An 18,358-nucleotide genomic window follows, 5' to 3' on the forward strand; every position below is an offset into this window, starting at 1 on the left:
GACATGTGAGTGTGGTCTTCTCTTAATCTTGAGGATTAATTGCAACTTGGTTATAGCCAAAATAATCATCAAGAAAACAATAGTAGCTTTGGCCGGCTAGCCTTTCTAGAATTTGATTAATGAATGGGAGTGGAAAATGATCCTTCCTAGTGGTAAAGTTGAGTTTCCAGTAATCAAATGCACATACCCCACCCGGTGGTGGTGCGTTGTGGCACGAGTTCTCTCGCTGAATTTTTAACAATGGTGAGGCCAGATTTCTTGGGAAAAACTTGAGTGGGGCTTACCCACTTGTTATCTGAGATAGGGTAGATGATTCCCGCATCTAGGAGCTTGATCACTTCTTTCATGGCCACCTCCTTCATGTTTGGATTCAACCGACGCTGTACCTCTTTAGAAGGTTTGGCGTTATCCTCCATATGAATGTGGTGCATACAAATAAAGGGGTCGATTCCTTTTAAATCAGCCACTGCCCAACCAATAGCTTCTTTGTGCTCTTATAGCACCGCTAAAAGGTTATTTTCTTGGTCCTTTGAAAGGTCCGATACAATGATAACCGAAAGAGTTTTATTTATACCAAGAAATACATACTTAAGGTGGACCAACGGCTTTAACTCAAGATGTGGTGGAGATTTCAATGAAGATACCGGAGGAGTGCTAGAAAGTTGAGGAAGTGGTTCTCTTGGCACTTTCCAAGAGGGAAAGTCCATGATAGCACCAACTTCGAGCATATAATTGATTTCTTGGATAGATTGATATCAAAGTTTCTGAAGTCAAAATGAGACATGCAAGTTTTAAGAGGATCCTTGCTTAAAATGAAGGGGAGAGATTCTTCGACCATTTCATCTAACACATCAATGAGAAAACAATCATCCTCATCGGGAGGATGTTGAGTTGTATGAAAGATGTGGAGTTTGATTTGCATATTCCCAAAGGCGATATCCATCACCCCAATTTGGTAATTTATTGAAGCATTAGCCGTAGCTAAGAAAGGCCTACCGACGATTACGGGAATATATTTCTTTGGATCATGGATCGATTCCGTGTCAAGAACCACAAAGTCTACTGGGAAGTAGAATTTGTCCACTTTGATAATCAAATCTTCAAGAATGCCCCATGGGTGCTTGACCGATCTATCGGCAAGCTGCAAGACCACATTGGTGGGTTTAAGGTCTCCCAACCCAAGTTGTAAGTAAACTGAATAAGGAATCAAGTTCACACTCGCTCCTAAGTCAAGGAGGGCCCTTTCTATCTCACTGTCACCAATAACACACGAGATTGTCGGGGAACCCGGCTCCTTATACTTTGGAGGAATGTTGTCCTGAATTATTGCACTCACTTGCTCAGTTAGTCTTACCTTCTTTGGTAAATGACTTTTGGAAGTGCATTTTTGAGTACACAAATTCTTGAGAAATTTGGTATATGGAGGAATTTGCTTGATAGAATCCAAGAGAGGCAGGTTGATCTTTACTTGCTTAAAGACCTCCCACATGCCCTAAATTTTGCAGCCTTTGTTCCCAAAATGTGTCGACTCTTGGAGACGTTGAGGAAAAGGAGCCTTAGGCTCATAAGAGGTCTCTATATTTGGGGTCACAAGCTTGGAATTTTCAGTGCTAGACTTTAAATTTTCAAGAGTGAAATTTGGATTAGATGGGCTGAGATTTAGATTGTTGAGAGGAAGAAATTTTTCATCTTTTCCTCCATCAACCTTATTATCCATAATTCGACCACTCTAAAGTGTGGTGATTGCTTAAACATGTTCATGAGTAGGTCCACGCGTAGGAGGGACTTAATCAATCATATGGATCCCTCTAGGATTCATAAATGGTTGAGCGGGAAGTTTTCTCGTACCCTTTTGAAGAAGTTGGTTCATTGAAGTAGTTATTTGTCCCACTTGATTCTCAAGTTTAGCTATTGACTGAGTGTGTGAATGAACCATTTGGAGAGTGGGCTGTAATTATGTCAAGAGTTGCTTGTTGGATTCTTACATCTGTTTGTTAAAGGATTCCATCATTTACTTATTTGCAGCAAGAATCTCATCAGTTGGAAACACAGGAGGTGGAGTAGAAACATTTGGATTATAAGGTGGACGATAGCTTGAAGAGGCCTAAAATTGCCGATTTGGAAATTGAGAAGAGGGCTGATTTTGCTACCCTTGATTTTGAAATGTCGAATTTTATAGGGCTGGTTACCTCCACGAAAAATTCGGATGATCTCTCCACCCCTGATTGTAGGTATTGGAGTAAGGATTATTTTCGAGCCTGGAGAACATGGCATTTGCCTGCTCTTGATTGTTGCTGGAAAATTGCGCTGGTGTGGGGCAATCTTTTAAGAGATGAAATGGGCTAGTGCATGATGCATACACTTGCTGAATTTTAAGACAAAGAAGGAGAGAGATGTGGTGCCACTAACTGGTAGAATTTGTGAGCTATGGCATCTACTTAAGAAGATTCTTCCCTCATTGTCTTTGGTTGACATGGATTGGTGTTCTTTGCATTGTTTGATGTTGGAGTCCTACGAGAATTATGTTGTAAAGAGTTTTCACTCAAATTCTCGAGTAAAGTCCAAGCATCATCCGCATTTTTAGACATGAACATTCCTCCACATGATGAGTCAACCATAAGTCTATGTGGTTCAGTTAAACCATCATAGAAAGCTTGTACCAATTGCCATTTTAGAATTTGGTGGTGTGGACACTTCCTAAGAAGGTTTTGAAGTCTTTCCCAAGTCTTATAGAGTTATTCCCCATCGATTTGTCAAAAACTAAGAATGGAACGTTTCATTTGATTGGTCTTACTCACCGGATAGTATTTTTTTGGGAATTCTTGTTGCAATTGTGCCCATGTAGTGATGGAATTTGCAACAAGGCAGTTCAACCAATACTTTGCCCTATCCTTTAAGGCGAATGGGAAGAGACGCAAATAGAGTGCATTTTCAGGGAAGTCCCTCATCTTGATGGTAGAGCAGATTTCAAGGAACTCATCAAGATGTTTATAGGGATCTTCATTTTCAAAGCCATGAAAGGATGGAAGCATTTGAACTGTGCTAGATTTAATAGCATCAATGTTTGACATCACTATGCAAGAAGGAGAGGCATAAGTTGTATGGATGAAATGGTCCCTAAGAGTCATAGGTACCACATTTGGAATTTCAGCCCTTTCAAGATTTATTTCCTTATCTCGCAAATTTTCATCATTTCCTATAATGGAATTAAATTCAAGTTCGATTCCTCTTATATTTTCAGATTCCCTAAGGTTTCTTCTAAGAGTCCTTTCAAGTGAATTTATGTGAATTGGTTCTTGAAGAGTTGGCAAAGAGAATGATCTACGGCCCAACTCAACAACAAAATTCACACAACAAGCACAACACCCTTTCACCATAACATCCACATATAATGTTCCCTTTCTCCTCAATTATCAATAAAACAGAAAATAAATGACCACGACAAGGACCGATACTTTGAAAAACTTACCCGGAGTCCTTTAGACTTACAATTTTCAGTTTTTCCTTGGCAAGCCTTGAGTTCCTAAAATCTCACAAATAAAACTTAAACACAAAATCACCAAAACTAAACTGAAAAATATCCACAAAACACAATATTCACAATCAAACCAAACGTGATCTTTAAAACTCGGTTACAAAACCATTTGCAATCCCCCAGCAATGACGCCAAAAATTGGTGGGTTGGAATATGTTTACCAATAATAATCAACACTTGCAATAGCACAAATCATTGTAAAATAGGGTTATCGTAAGGGTAAGTCGAACCACAGGGATTACTAGTTTATGCAACCGAGGTTGTAAAATCACTTTGTTTGATGAAAAAGGTGTATAAGGTTTGATTTATTTGTCACTTAGAACTAGGAATTAAAACTTGCATAAAACAGTAAATGAAATGAATTTAAGATGAATTAAACTTATGTAGAGAGAGCTAGGGAAATGAATCCACCACAAACCATATAAACATGCTTGCTTGCAATTAACTTTGGGAACAACCTATATATGTGACCATGATATGTAGAAATACATGATTACTACATTACCTTCAAGAATTTCATAAAATCAAGAATTAAGTATAATCCATCAAAATTTTACATGATTTCACTACCTAGACTAGGGTGTAGCATAAGGCATGCTCACTAAGCTATGGACTATCAAATTCCTCAATAAGTATGATGATAGCACATGAAGTCAAAAACTAAGCATAATCCATCAAAGGTGTTCCTAAGCTATGGACTATCAAAACTTCCATACAACATGCCATTAAAAACCATTTCATAATCTTATCTCCATTCTCACTATGAAAATGGAGATAATAAGTTTAACTCAATCATTTATTGAAATGAAGAGCCATTACAACTTGTGTAAATCTCTAGACTATGAAACTATCAGATACATATTTCATTCCCCAAATTAAAATACAACTAGAGCATGATTGAAAGGAAAGGCTTCATCACCTCCCTAGGAAGAGAGTTAGTTACCCATAGTAGCAAGGGAGGAAGAGGTTGAAGAACTCAGCCCTCCCATTCCCGCCATTTTTAGAAAAATACAACCAAAAAGCTCTCCAAAACTCAATAATTCTTTCTCTAGAATTATCCCCCAAGAACTCAATAATGTTTTACAATCATCACCCTATCGTAAAATAGGCAAAGTGTCTGCCAAACCTCCTTAATTTCGAGATCAATGTCCCCTAAAAGCAATTTACCAACAACCTCAATTAAGGAGGGAATCAAATTATAAGGTTCAAAATGCCAACTGGGTTTACATTATCTGGACGAGCGCTCAGTTCTAATGATTTTTGGACAAGCGTTCAATTGGCTTTGGATGAGTGCTTGGTGCTTTGGATTGTCGAACGAGCATTCGGTGCTTTGGACAAGCGCTCAGCTTTCTTTAGACAAACGTTCGGTACTTTGGATAAGCGCTTAGTGCTTTGGATAAGCACTCGGTTGATGATTACCAGACAAGCGTTTGGCTGCCTTTGGACAAGTACTCAGCTGATGAACAAGTGCTCGGTTGATGATTATTGGACAAGAGTTCGGCTGCCTTTGGACAAGCGTTCGGCTGCCTTTGGACAAGTGCTCGGTTTTTTGATTGTCGAACGAGCGTTCGGTTGTTCTTTGGACAAGTGCTCGGCTCTTTTTAGACAAGCGCTCGGTTCTTTGGACAAGCACTCGGCTGATGAACAAGCACTCGACTCTCTTTTGGTTGCTGAACGAGTATTCAGATGGCCTTTGGCCAAGCGCTCGGTTCTTTTGGATGCCAAACGAGCGTTCGGATGGCCTTTGGATAAGCGCTCGGCTGATGAACAAGCACTCAACTCTCTTTTGGTTGCCGAATGAGCGTTTGGATGGCCTTTGGACAAGCATTCAGCTGATAGACAAGCACTCGATTCTTTTAGTTGCCAAACGAGCATTCGGATGGCCTTTCGACAAGCGCTTGGCTGATGAAGGGACAAGTGTTCTGCATTATCCAAATAAGCACCCGTTTAGTAAAGCGACGAGCATTTTGTATTGTCTAGATGAGCGCTTATTCAATGAAGGGACGAGCATTCTGCATTGTCTCGATCAGCGCTTGTTCAGTGAAGGGACGAGCGTTCTGCATGGCTTTGGATGACATATGATGCTAAAGCCTGGAATGACTTGATCTTGAAAAAGCCTTTAAGACTTCCATTTTATTTCTTTTTGTGAAACAAACCTGAAAATACACAAAAACACGAAACTGAAGATAATCTATATAAAATGATCAAATAATGGACTTAACTAATGCAATTAAGGGTGCTTGAATATACAATATTCGGCGCTTATCACTAATCCACAAACTCCCTTGCCAAAGGAAGTTTGTTCCATCTGTGCTAATCCTTCCCATTTTGCTGACACTTGCCCTATGATGGGGCAATCATCTAAGATCCCATAGGAGTAAGTGAATGTTGCATTCTCTAGACCAGCTTATAATCCATATGCTTCTACATATAACTTTGGCTGGAGAGATCATCCAAATCTATCACCATGTAATCAAAGGCAAAGAACCACTGTTCCTCAATCACAAGGACCATATCAAAATTCATCCAATTTTTTGCCACAAAATAACTCTTTTAATCAATCTGGTATCTATTGTCCACCTCAGTTTAGGAATCAACCCACTCAAACTCATAATCTTCCACCTCCTCCAAGAATTATGCTTTCAAGGATCAAGTACTCAATGCTCTTGTTGATCTTAAAGCCAATACCCAACTTCTTAATTCTCATTCACAAGCCATCGCAAAGCTAGAGGCACAAGTTAGGCAAATAGCGAGTACTCTATCTTGAAGAGAGGATAGAAAGCTGCCTTGTTAGCCAGTAGCCAACCCAAAAAGGCAGACTTACATGATTAATGAAACCAATTCCTCAAGTATTCATCATGAGTAAGTTCAGGCTATTACTATATTGAGGAGTGGTAAAGTGGTTGACAATCAACTTCAAAAAGGACAGGAAGAAAAAGAGAGGCTTAGGGTTCCCATTATTCCTATCATCCATAATTCACATCCTAAGGATGTTTCCTCAAGATCGATTCCACAATCCACTATAGGAGTTGAAGGTAGAGTCACTTCTTCATCTTCTCCAAATCTTGAGACAACTTATGAGCCAAGAGCACCTTATCCTGAACATCTCAAGGAACCCTCCCACTTTGGTAAATAAAGGGAAAAAATTCAAGATATGATGGAGGTCTTTAAACAGGTCAAAATCAATCTTCCTCTGCTTGATGCTATAAAGTAAATTCCAGCCTACTCCAAATTTTTAAAGGACTTGTGTACTCTCAAGAAGAAATCCAAAACTCAAGTTCTTAAGAAAATTTGTCTCACCAAGCAAGTTAGTGTTATTCTAAAATACAACACTCCTTTAAAGGTTAAAGATCCTGGAGCTCCTATAATTTTTTGCATCATTGGAAACAATGTGATAGAGAGAGCACTTCTTGATCTTGAAGCAAGTGTTAATCTTATTCCTTACTCGGTGTATGAGAAGTTAGGTCTGGAAGAGTTAAAACCTACGTCGGTTGTTTTATAGCTTGCTGACCGTTCTGTCAGACAACTACGAGGTGTTTTGAAGATGTACTCATAAAAGTGGACAAGTTCTTCTTTTGGGTCGATTTCTTAGTTCGTGATACAGAACCGGTCCACGATTCCAAAAAGTATATTCCAGTTATTCTTGGGCATCCTTTTCTAGCCACAACAAATGCTTGCATTAACTATAAGACTGGAGCCATGGATTTATCTTTTGGAAATATGAAAGTCAAACTAAACATCTTCAATGCTATTCATCATCCCACAATGATAGTGAATGCTTCTTCCTTGATGTTATTGATGAGTTGGTTAAGGAATCACTCCCAACTATTTTATCCAAAGATCCTTTAGAAGCCTGTCTGAATCACTTCAACTATGAAGATTTCGATATCGAATCTTCAATAGCTGAAGTAAATTCCTTGCTCAATTCCACTCCTATCATAAATTTTCCTCCATGGAAATCTAGACTTGAGCCTCTTCCTCCACTCTCTAGTACTCCGCATATTCCTTCTTTAGAGTCTCCACCTAAGCTTGAGCTTAAGCCACTATTGGACAAGCTCAAGTATGCTTTCTTGGGTTTAAAGGACACCCTCCCACTGATCATTGCTTCCAAACTTACATGTTCCCAAGAAAGTGGTCTCTTAAAAGTTCTTGAGCAAAATAAAGGGGCTATTGGGTGGAGTATGGCTGATTTAAAAGGAATTAGCCCCACAATTTGCATGAATCAGATTCATTTGGAGGAACATTCCTGAACATCTCCGGGACTCCAAAGAAAATTAAATCCTAATATGAAGGAGGTGGTGTTGAAGGAAGTTGTGAAGATGCTAGATGCGGTAATAATCTTCCCTATCTCAAATAGCAAGTGGGTGAGTGCTACTTTGGTAGTACCTAAAAAGACAAGTATTACAGTAGTTGAGAATTCCGAAGGAGAATTAGTTCCACAACACACCACCACTGGATGGTATGTGTGTATTGATTACCAGAAACTCAACTCTGCTACTAGAAAAGATCATGTTCCATTACCATTCATTGATCAGATTCTAGAGCGATTGGCTGGCCAGAGCTATTATTGCTTTTTAGACGGATATTCTGGCTATAATCAAGTGGCCATTGATCCTAAGGATCAAGAGAAAACTACTTTCACTTATCCATTCGGTACATTTGCATATAGGCGGTTGTTTTTCGGATTGTGTAATGTGCCAGCAACATTCCAGAGGTGTATGATGTCTATCTTTTCAGATATGGTGGAAAAGTTTCTCGAGGTCTTTATGGATGACTTTTTTGTTTTTGGATCCACATTCGAAAACTATCTCTAAAATTTGTCCTTAGTACTTCAGCGTTGTACGGAAACCAATCTTATTCTTAGTTGGAATAAGAGCCATTTTATGGTTCAAGAGGGGATTGTTTTAGGACATATCATTTCAGAGAGAGGTATTGAAGTTGATAGAGCCAAAGTAGATTTGATCTCCAAATTGCCTCCTCCTACCTCTGTAAGGGGAGTGCAATCATTTCTTGGGCACGCTAAGTTCTATCGACGTTTCATTAAAGATTTCACAAAATTTCTCATCCTTTGTGTAATCTACTTGCAAAGGACATTCCTTTTGTCTTTGATCAATCATGCCTAGAAGCTTTCCACAAGATTCGCTCTCTTCTTTCTTCAGCTCCTATCATGAATCCTCCAAATTGGGCTTTTCCATTTGAGATCATGTTTGACGAATCTGATTATGCTATGGGTACTATCTTAGGACAACGAGTAGATAAGTTTCCTCATATTATCTACTATGTAAGTAAAACTCTTTCAGAAGCAGAATTGAATTATACCACTACTGAAAAAAAGTTACTTGTAGTTATCTTTGCTTTAGACAAATTCAGATCTTATCTGTTGGATTCTAAAGTAGTGGTCTATTCTGATCATTCTGCTTTGAGACATCTTCTCTCTAAAAAGGAAACCAAACCCCGTTTGATTCGATAGATCCTCTTGCTTCAAGAGTTTGATTATGAGATCCGGGATAAGAAAGGGTCAGAGAATGTGGTAGCTGACTATCTTTCTAGAATTCATATTGAGAATACCTCAACTTTACTTCCAGTTTGTGATTCCTTTTCAGATGAACAGCTATTTAGGGTTTATCATACAGATTTGTTTTGGTTTGTTGATATTGTAAATTACCTCGCAATAAGCAAAAATCCTTTGTCTTAGTCAAAGCAGTAAAAAAATCGATTCTTCTCTCAGATTAAGATGTACTATTAGGAAAATCCTCAACTCTTCAAATATTGTGCTGATCAAATCATTCGTAGATGTGTTCCTGAAAGTGAATTTCATAGTATTCTAACCTTCTGTCACAGTTTAACATGTAGAGGTCATTTTTGTGCAAAGAAAAACTGTTGCTAAAATTCTTCAATGTGGTTTCTTTTGGCCTTCACTCTTTCAGGATGCATACGTGTTATGTATGTCATGCCTTCGATGTCAATAGTTATGATCAATTTCCAGAAGAAACATAATGCCCTTAACTCTAATCTTAGTCATTGAGGTTTTTGATGTATAGGGTACTGATTCCATGGGTCCTTTTGTTTAGTGAAATCATAATGAATATATTCTTGTGGCTGTTGATTATGTATCTAAATGGGTTGAAGCAGTGGCTACTAAAACCGCCGATCACGCAGTCGTGGTTAAGTTCATTTAAATGGACATTTTTAGTCGAGTTGGTATGCCATAAGCTATTATTAGTGATTGAGGTGCTCACTTTTGTAATAGGTATTTTCGTACCTTGGTAGAAAGATACTTCATCACTCATAAAGTTTTTACTCCCTATCATCCCCAAACTAATGGCCAAGCTGAATTATCCAATCTTGAAATTAAGAGAATTCTTGAAGAAACAGTTTAGCCAGATCGTAAAGATTGGTCTTTAAAACTGAATGATGCTTTGTGGGCTTACCGAACTGCTTTTAAGACTCCGATTGGTATGTCACCATACCATCTCATCTATGGTAAAGGGTGTCACCTTCCTATAGAATTAGAACACAGAGCTTTCTAGGTCATAAAAAGCTCAACTTTGATATGAACTCTGCTGGATCTAACAGGAAGCTTCAACTAACAGAGCTCAAAGAATTACACAATGATACTAATGAGAGTGCTAAGGTTTATAAATCAAAGACTAAGGTATTTCATGACAAGCATATCTTGCGTAAGGCTTTTGAGCCTGGAAAGAAGGTTTGGTTGTTTAATACGCGACAGAAACTTTTTCCTGGCAAGCTGAAGTCACGTTGGGAAGGTCCATATATGGTTATTTCTATTACACCTTATGGTGCGATTGAGATACAAAATTGCAGGACTTGACAACTGGCCAAAGTCAATGGACAGAGACTTAAGCCCTACATAAAGGGTAGTGTGCAGAGAGACATAAGGGAGGCAGTAGAACTTCATGATCCTATTTACTTGGACTAGAAGGGTCAGTTTTCGTTGCGCTATCGACGTTAAACTTACCATATTGTCGAGCTATCAACGTTAAACTTAGCATTTGTATGTTGTACCGTAGTTTTATTTATTTATTATTTTTTTTTTTTTAGTCTGTGATTTAATTATTTTTCTAGGTTTTTGTTAATTTTTATGTTTATTTTATATTTAGGATAGTTTAGGTTTAGATAAAATAGAAAAGGAAAATAAAAATTGAAAAATAGAAAAAATCCAATAATTTATCTCAATGCTCGAGCCTGAACTTTGAAGTTGAGCATCAGCTACTAAAGGCTTGAGCCTACACACACTAAGCTTGAGCCCTCTATCATCGTTAAATTTAGGGTTTCAGCGGCCATGCTTGAGCCTTCATTTCAGGGCTTGAGCCTCTGTACTTTAATTTATAAAGAAAGCCTCGAGCTGCACTTGAAACCCTCATGCCTTCTCTAATTTTTGCCTCCTTTTTGTCCCAAATCCCTACAATCTCTACATATTAATCATCTATATCATCTCAAGCTTCGATTTGTATCAAAAGGTAAGAATTTCACTCCATTCTTCATCGTTTTATATAGTTATATATATATATGTATATACACGTATATATTTTCTATGTATATTCGATATTTTGCCCCATTTTCATATCAAAATACATAGAATGCTTAATTTGATCATCTAATACCAATCTCTAATCATAATCCATCACCTAATTTATAGAAATTTTGGATCTAATCTAGTTTGAAGAACACGGGTTTGGAGTGTTTTGAGGGTGTTGAGGTGAATTTGTTAAAGTATTTGGGGGTTGTTGAGTGATTAAGAAAGAGTTTGGGGTTGATTTGAAGATTTGTGGAAGATTGGAGAAGATTTGAATCTGTTTCCAACGTAGGAAGCTCGAGCCCTTATACTCAGGCTTGAGCCTCGAATTGCAGGAACCTCGAGCATCAGGACCTCAAGCTCGAGCCTCAACCAGAGTGAAGCTTGAGCCATTGGACTCTAGGCTCAAGCCTTGGAGCATATCTTTGGGAGGTTGTTTGGACAGTGTTGAGGAGGTGTGCCGGGGCATTGGATATTAGCGATGCCTCGATGTCCACGGCAAAGAGTTGTTCAGACCCCGGCGATGGCACTGGATGATGCATGGAGGTACAACACTATCCGTCATGAGATAGATTTTGTGCTGGAGGACTTCCAGCACCACAGAGATACATTTTAGGTGGTAGAGGCCCTACAGGCTTAGCAGCTGTCAGGATTCTTGTGACGGCCCAAGTTTTTCAACCCGGTGCGTCAGTGATGAACCGAAAGTTGACCCAGTAACGAGTCCGAAATACGGAAGCAAATGATGAAACCAAAGTCTTTAGAGATATAAACCCTCTCTAAGACATCAATGTAACCTTCCATAAAGTCATGAAACTCAAAGAGAACAAAAGCGGAAACAAAAGGTCAAAACGGGCAAATCCGTGAACCAAGGGCAAAATGGTCAATTCATAAATAAAAAGAGAAATTTGACTCTAAACAAGTCAAACAAGGTGAATACAACTTAATCTAATCATTTTACAACATTCCAAGAGGTTCTAAGAACATTGGACAAGAATCCCACAAAATGCCCTTTTCCCGGTTTAAGCAAAAACTGACACCCTCTCACTAAAACATAAATATCTCTCATTGTGTTTGGAATCTGAGAATGGAATTGGTACCATTTGAAATATGACTCAAAATCCATGAATTTAGGCCCAAGAATCACCCCATTTGGATTTAAAACGAAGAAGTTATGACCATTTGAAGTCGGAAGAACAGTGCTGAAACTGAACTGAAGCTGTGTTCGGGATCTACCTATTTCGGTCGACCTAAATGAGCCATCGGATGACTAAAATGAACAAAATTTATGCTAAAAACATGTTTTTGAGGCGTGGTTACTTCGGTAGACCGAAATGAACCATCGGTCGACCGAAATAAGCCATCGGTCAACCGAAATGGCCCTGAACAGTAGAAATCGCTACTGGAAATGGGTGTTTGAAGTCCAAACAATTACCAAAAGCTATCGGTCGACCGAAATGAAGCTTCAAATGACCAAAATGACTTGAGAAGGCACAAAAACACTTGTTATGCACAAGAAATGTTGAAACTTCACCCAAGCCTCGAACCCCAACATGAATATGGATCAAAAATAAGATTTTAAGCTATATAAGCATGCTCGCAAGTGTACTTTACATATTGAAATGTATTACAATGGCCTATGGCCTCATTACATTTCATTTACTCAAATTCACATGCCAAACCTCAAAGTTGGAAAAGTTTACATTCAAAGGCAAAACTTGGAATTTAAGTACATACACTTGAAATTTAAAGTCTATGGCCCTTGGCCTCATGTCGTACATATCAAATAGATCCCAATTAGTGTATCTAAGTACACTTTACACATAAAAATACAAAAGGAGCATGTTGAACCTAACTAAGTGTTAAAACATCAAAAATAAGACTTAAACATGCTAACACTTGCATGTGACCAAGAATGCTTTGAAAGAAACTTCAAATCTCCAAACCATCAAAGATAAATGCCAATCTCCATATCTTGAATCATGTACCTGAAATATGCCCCAGTAACTTTGGGGTGAGCAATATAAAGCTACTCGTAGGAAATGAGCATGCATCGACCTACGTTTTACAATTTCATCACCTTAAGGTGAAACATGTTAAAGGGGCTCATGCCACCTAACGTCTATGTCAAGATGAGACTCCGGGAGCATCCTAAGCTACCCTAGATCATTTCTAGTATAAATCATGTCATTCATGCAATTCCAACAACATAAGAGCAAGCTTACACAAAGCAACAAATAGTAGATTCTCAAGGTTATCAACTTGAAATTTAAAAGGCTAGAATAACCAAAGTGGGTCATGCCACCTAACGTCTATGTTCCAAATGAATCTATAGGATCATTCTTAAGTCACATTTGAACAATAAATCACAAATCACAACATCTATGCAATTTAACCAACATAGAAGCATGCTATATAAAGCAACTAGATATAGATTCTCAAAGTTATCAACTTGAAATCTAAAAGTGTGAAAACAACTAAATATAACAATTTAGTATGGATGTACTTAACAACATCAAATCGCCAATAGCCAAAACCGCAAGTCACAATTAAACATGATTGTCAACTTGGAATTGAATGAGAAAATAAATAGTGGAAGACTTGGACATCACGCTCAGAATTCTGCCGAGACCTCAATGGTTATTCCGGGCACTAACCCGCAGGGAAGACCACCCTAAGTGCGCACTATCTCAATTGGGGAGAACTTATACCTCCTGCACTAGAGCCAAACTCTAGCCATGTTACTAGTAACCATGTCCCAAGAGAATCCAAGATATACCAAATATGTTCACAACTTATACTTAATTTATATAATGCACGAAATCACCTTCCATGCACAAGTAGGTTGAAACCACACAATCCATGTCTTAGGATTCAAATTCTAAAATGGCATACATAATGTCAACACAAAGTGTACAATTCATTACACAAGTCAATCATATATTCAATATTGGAAACAAGTCCTCAAGAATATAAATTTAACAACAATGTACTCAATACTTAAAACATAACTAAATGACTTCATGACAAGTTCAAATCCATGATTTAAATATAGAAACAACTTCTACAACACATTTAAAATCCATGGAACAATGAGATAAAATTTAATTAAATCATGATAATTAAATCTCTAATTTCCAAATCAACTCTAAAGGGTCCCAAACTAACATATGCTAGTACACAAGTCCTAGTCATCACAATTATCAAGTCAAAAACTTAATTAAGCCAATGGAACCACTAAATAGATTTTAATTAATTCTTTTAATTAAAATCTCTAGATTTTCATATTTATCCAAATGCTTTCAAATTAAAGTATGTTAAAAAACATGCCAAGACTTAATTTAAAAGCATATTACATGTCAATTTCATGCAAGGTACGACCATGGAAATTAATCTTTCACAAAAGATAAATATTAAATAAAGTGTGCAATTCTTATTCAATAAAGCCCAATTTAATATATGTTAACAAACATATTAAAACTAAGTTTTCTAGCATACCACAATTCAAATCCAAGTTATACATCCTCATGAAAATTAAATATTATACAAAGAATTAATTATTACTAACTTTCTAGATTTGATACAAGGCATACATATAAGTTGTAAAATCATGGAAAACACTCAATACAACACACAAATAATCCTAAAACATTCCCTACCTCCATTTGAGATGAAATCTCAAATCCCCACCAAAATGAATGTGCTCCGAATCCGATGAAACTTCTACGTTTTGTCGGGGACAGCACCGTGAACATAACCCCCAAGGAAGCCCCATCAAATTCACATCTTGACTTCAAACTCAAACTCAAGAAATGGCCAAAACTGAATTCTAATAAGGGAGAATGGAAGAGCACGTAGAGGGGAACAATAAACATAAAGGTACTACACCTTTTCAACCAAGGGAAGTGGCCGGAAAAAGAAAAAGAAGACCGGCAGCCATGGCTGCCATGAGATCCGGCCAAGAGAGAGGAGAGAGAGAGAAAATATATGATTTCTCTTGTCTCACACCCTATTTATAGAAAAACCCTAAAAGTGCCCTGAACGGGTCCCGCCGGGTCCGAAAAAGTGGAATTTGAGTAGACGTGCTCAAACGGCAAAACTCTATGAACGAAAAAGATTCAAAATGAGAAAATAAAAGCAACGGAAAAAACAGCGTCAAAAACTGAGTCCCGAGCAGAAAGTTATGTCCCAAACAAGTTTGGCACTAACTAGGCCCAAAAATCCTGAAACTGGAGAAAACAACCAGAAGGAAATTCCAAGAGTACACGACTTGACGAAAAGTGAAAATGAATCCCATACGAGGATCTAGGCTCAAAACAAGACATTTAGCAATAACTTTCATTAATTGCACAATGGCCCCTTCAAAAAGTAAAAACTACGAAACTGCCCCAGAATAAAAATATCTTCCAAAAGATATTTTCTTAGAAACCCCTGAAATAAAATATCTTCAAAAGGTATTTACAAAAAACACCTGAAGCAAAGAGAAAGTTCTTAAAGAACTTTGCATCCACACCCCTATGGATACCGAGAGCAACCAGAGTACTTTCTTGCAAAAGTAAAGATACGTATTTCATGGAAACCACTCAAGATGAAGATACGTGAAGTCAAAATCCAACTCCAAGCATAGGAAGTGTGGTTATGCCAACAAAATGGCAAACGGAGAAAAGACAAAATAGGGAAAAGGACGAAATAGGGAAAATGACAAAAAGTGAATAGTGTCGAAAAATGAAAAATGTGGAAATGACTCGATCCTCAAAGGAAGTTGTCAATCCACAGAAAAGAGTCTCGAAAATCACTTCAGAGCACTCGAGATGACACTAAGTGACAAGGAACTGAACTCAGAAAGGAAAAGATCAACGAAAAAAAAAAATATCATTGAAAATCTGAGAAAGGGAAAGGAATGAAAATGACCGGGTCATTACAATTCTTGCGACATCCAGCACAGATTGTCTATCCTCGGATGGTGTGAGCATTCTACCGCTCTTTACAGCTTCATGCGGACGATGATGCCCAAAATAGAGAGGACTACTTCACAGCTACTGTCGATGGAGTATAGCTGACAGTGGATTGTGAGGCCATTGCCTAGGCTATGGGTTGCCACCATAGATTCCTAGCTGCTTTACAGGACCAGTTTCTATAGTTTCCCCCTGGCCTTTCTAGGGAGGCGATGGTCCGCGCACTCGGTCAGGGGAAGCATTCCACCACCTGGGAGACGATCCAAAAGCCATAGCTTCTAAGTCGTTTCTAGTTTCTAGATACGGTCCTAGTGGCCAACGCTCGCCCTATCAGACATAAGATAGGGCGATGCAAAGAGATGGTGGATGCACACTATGTATTCCACACTGGCTACTGGGTGTTCATTCCCCAGTTAGTGTTCGTGCAGCTGCACCGGCTTTACAACAAGATAGGAAAGGCCTGACGCCCTCCTACCCACCACATACATTTTCCCAGGCTTGTTACTCGCCTAAAGTTCTCATAAATTAGATCCGTCAAGATGATGGAATCCACATATCCGACTGGGGCTAGGTTATCAATGTAAGGCTTAAACCGCTGACCATTGACTTTAAAAAGATTCCCATTCTTCGGGTCTTGCAGCTCAACTGCACCATAAGAGAATACAGAAGTGATTAGAAAAGGACCTTCCCAACGTGAACAAAGCTTCCCTAGGAAAAGATGCAATCGGGAATTGAAAAGCCAAACTTTTTTACCTAAAGCAAAAGACTTATTAATGATATGTCTATCATGGAAATCTTTAGTCTTTGCTTTATAAATTTTAGCATTTTCATAAGCCTCATTCCGGATTTCTTCTAGCTCATTGAGCTACAATTTTTTGTTAGAGCCGACCTGATCAAGATTAAAATTAAACAACTTTATGGCCTAAAAGGCACGATGCTCTAATTCAACTGGAAGGTGACATGCCTTACCGTAAACAATCCAGTATGGTGACATGCCAATTAGCGTCTTAAACACAGTTCGATAAGCCCAAAGCGCATCATTCAATCATAATGACCAATCTTTACAGTCTGGTCGAACCGTCTTTTCAAGAATATGCTTGATTTCACGATTTGAGACTTCCACTTGAAAACTCAATTAAGGATGGTAAGGCGTGGCAACCTTATAATTGACAGAGTACTTAAGGAGAACAGATCGAAGATAACGATTGCAAAAATGAGATCCTCCATCACTTAAGACTGCTCGAGGTGTACTAAACCTACTGAATATGTTCTTTTGAATAAACTGGACCACTGCGGTGTGGTCATTGGTTATAGTTACTTCAGCCTCTATCCATTTAGATACATAATACACCGCTAGGAAAATATAAAAATTGCCATATGAAGATGGAAATGGTCCCATAAAATCTATTCCCCAGACATCAAAGATTTCGATAATTAGAATGGAGTTCAATGGCATCATGTCTCTTTTAGACATGGCCCCTAGCTTTTGACATCGCGTACAAGACTTGCAAAAGTTGTAAGCATCTTTGAATAAGAAGGCCAATAAAATCCACTTTGATGGACTTTAGATGAAGTCTTTTGGGCATTAAAGTGTCCTCCACATTCAAGAGTGTGGCAGAATTCTAAGATATTTTGGACTTTGGATTCAGGAATGCATCTCCGGATTATTTGATCCAAGCAATACTTGAACAATTTCGGGTCTTCCTAAAAGAAATTTTGGATTTGAGCAAAGAATCAGTTTTTCTCTTGCTTAGACCATTTTAATGGAATTTTTCGAACCGCAAGATAGTTGACAATGTCAGCAAACCAAGGAGGTGACACATGAGAAATCTAGAATAGTTGCTCATCTAGACAGGAATCATGAACAAGAGAAAAATTAGAAGTATTCTCAATAAGAAGCCTAGAGAGATGATCTGCAACTACATTATCAGTTCCTTTCTTGTCCTTAATCTCAATGTTGAACTCTTGGAGTAAGAGTGTCCAACAAATGATTCGAGGTTTGGTCTATTTCTTTACAAGTAGATGTCTTAACGTGGCATGATCCGTGAAGACAATAACTTTGGATCCAAGAAGATATGAACGAAATTTATCCAAGGCATAGACAACTGCTAGCAACTCTTTCTCAGTTGTTGTATAATTCATTTGAGCATCTGAGAGAGTCTTGCTAGTGTAGTAAATAACATGAGGAGTTTTATCTACACGTTGGCCTAAAACAGCACCTAATGCATAATCGAATGCATCACACATGTTCTCAAAGGGAAGAAACTAATTAGGTGGTTTCATGATTGGGGCAGAAGAGAGTAGTGAATGGAACTTTTTAAAAGCTTCCAAACA

This window comes from Cornus florida, unplaced genomic scaffold, assembly GCF_030987335.1.
Source record: "Cornus florida cultivar Cherokee Brave unplaced genomic scaffold, ASM3098733v1 CherokeeBrave_3.0.0_Hap2_Chr05, whole genome shotgun sequence".
Lineage (NCBI taxonomy): Eukaryota > Viridiplantae > Streptophyta > Magnoliopsida > Cornales > Cornaceae > Cornus > Cornus florida.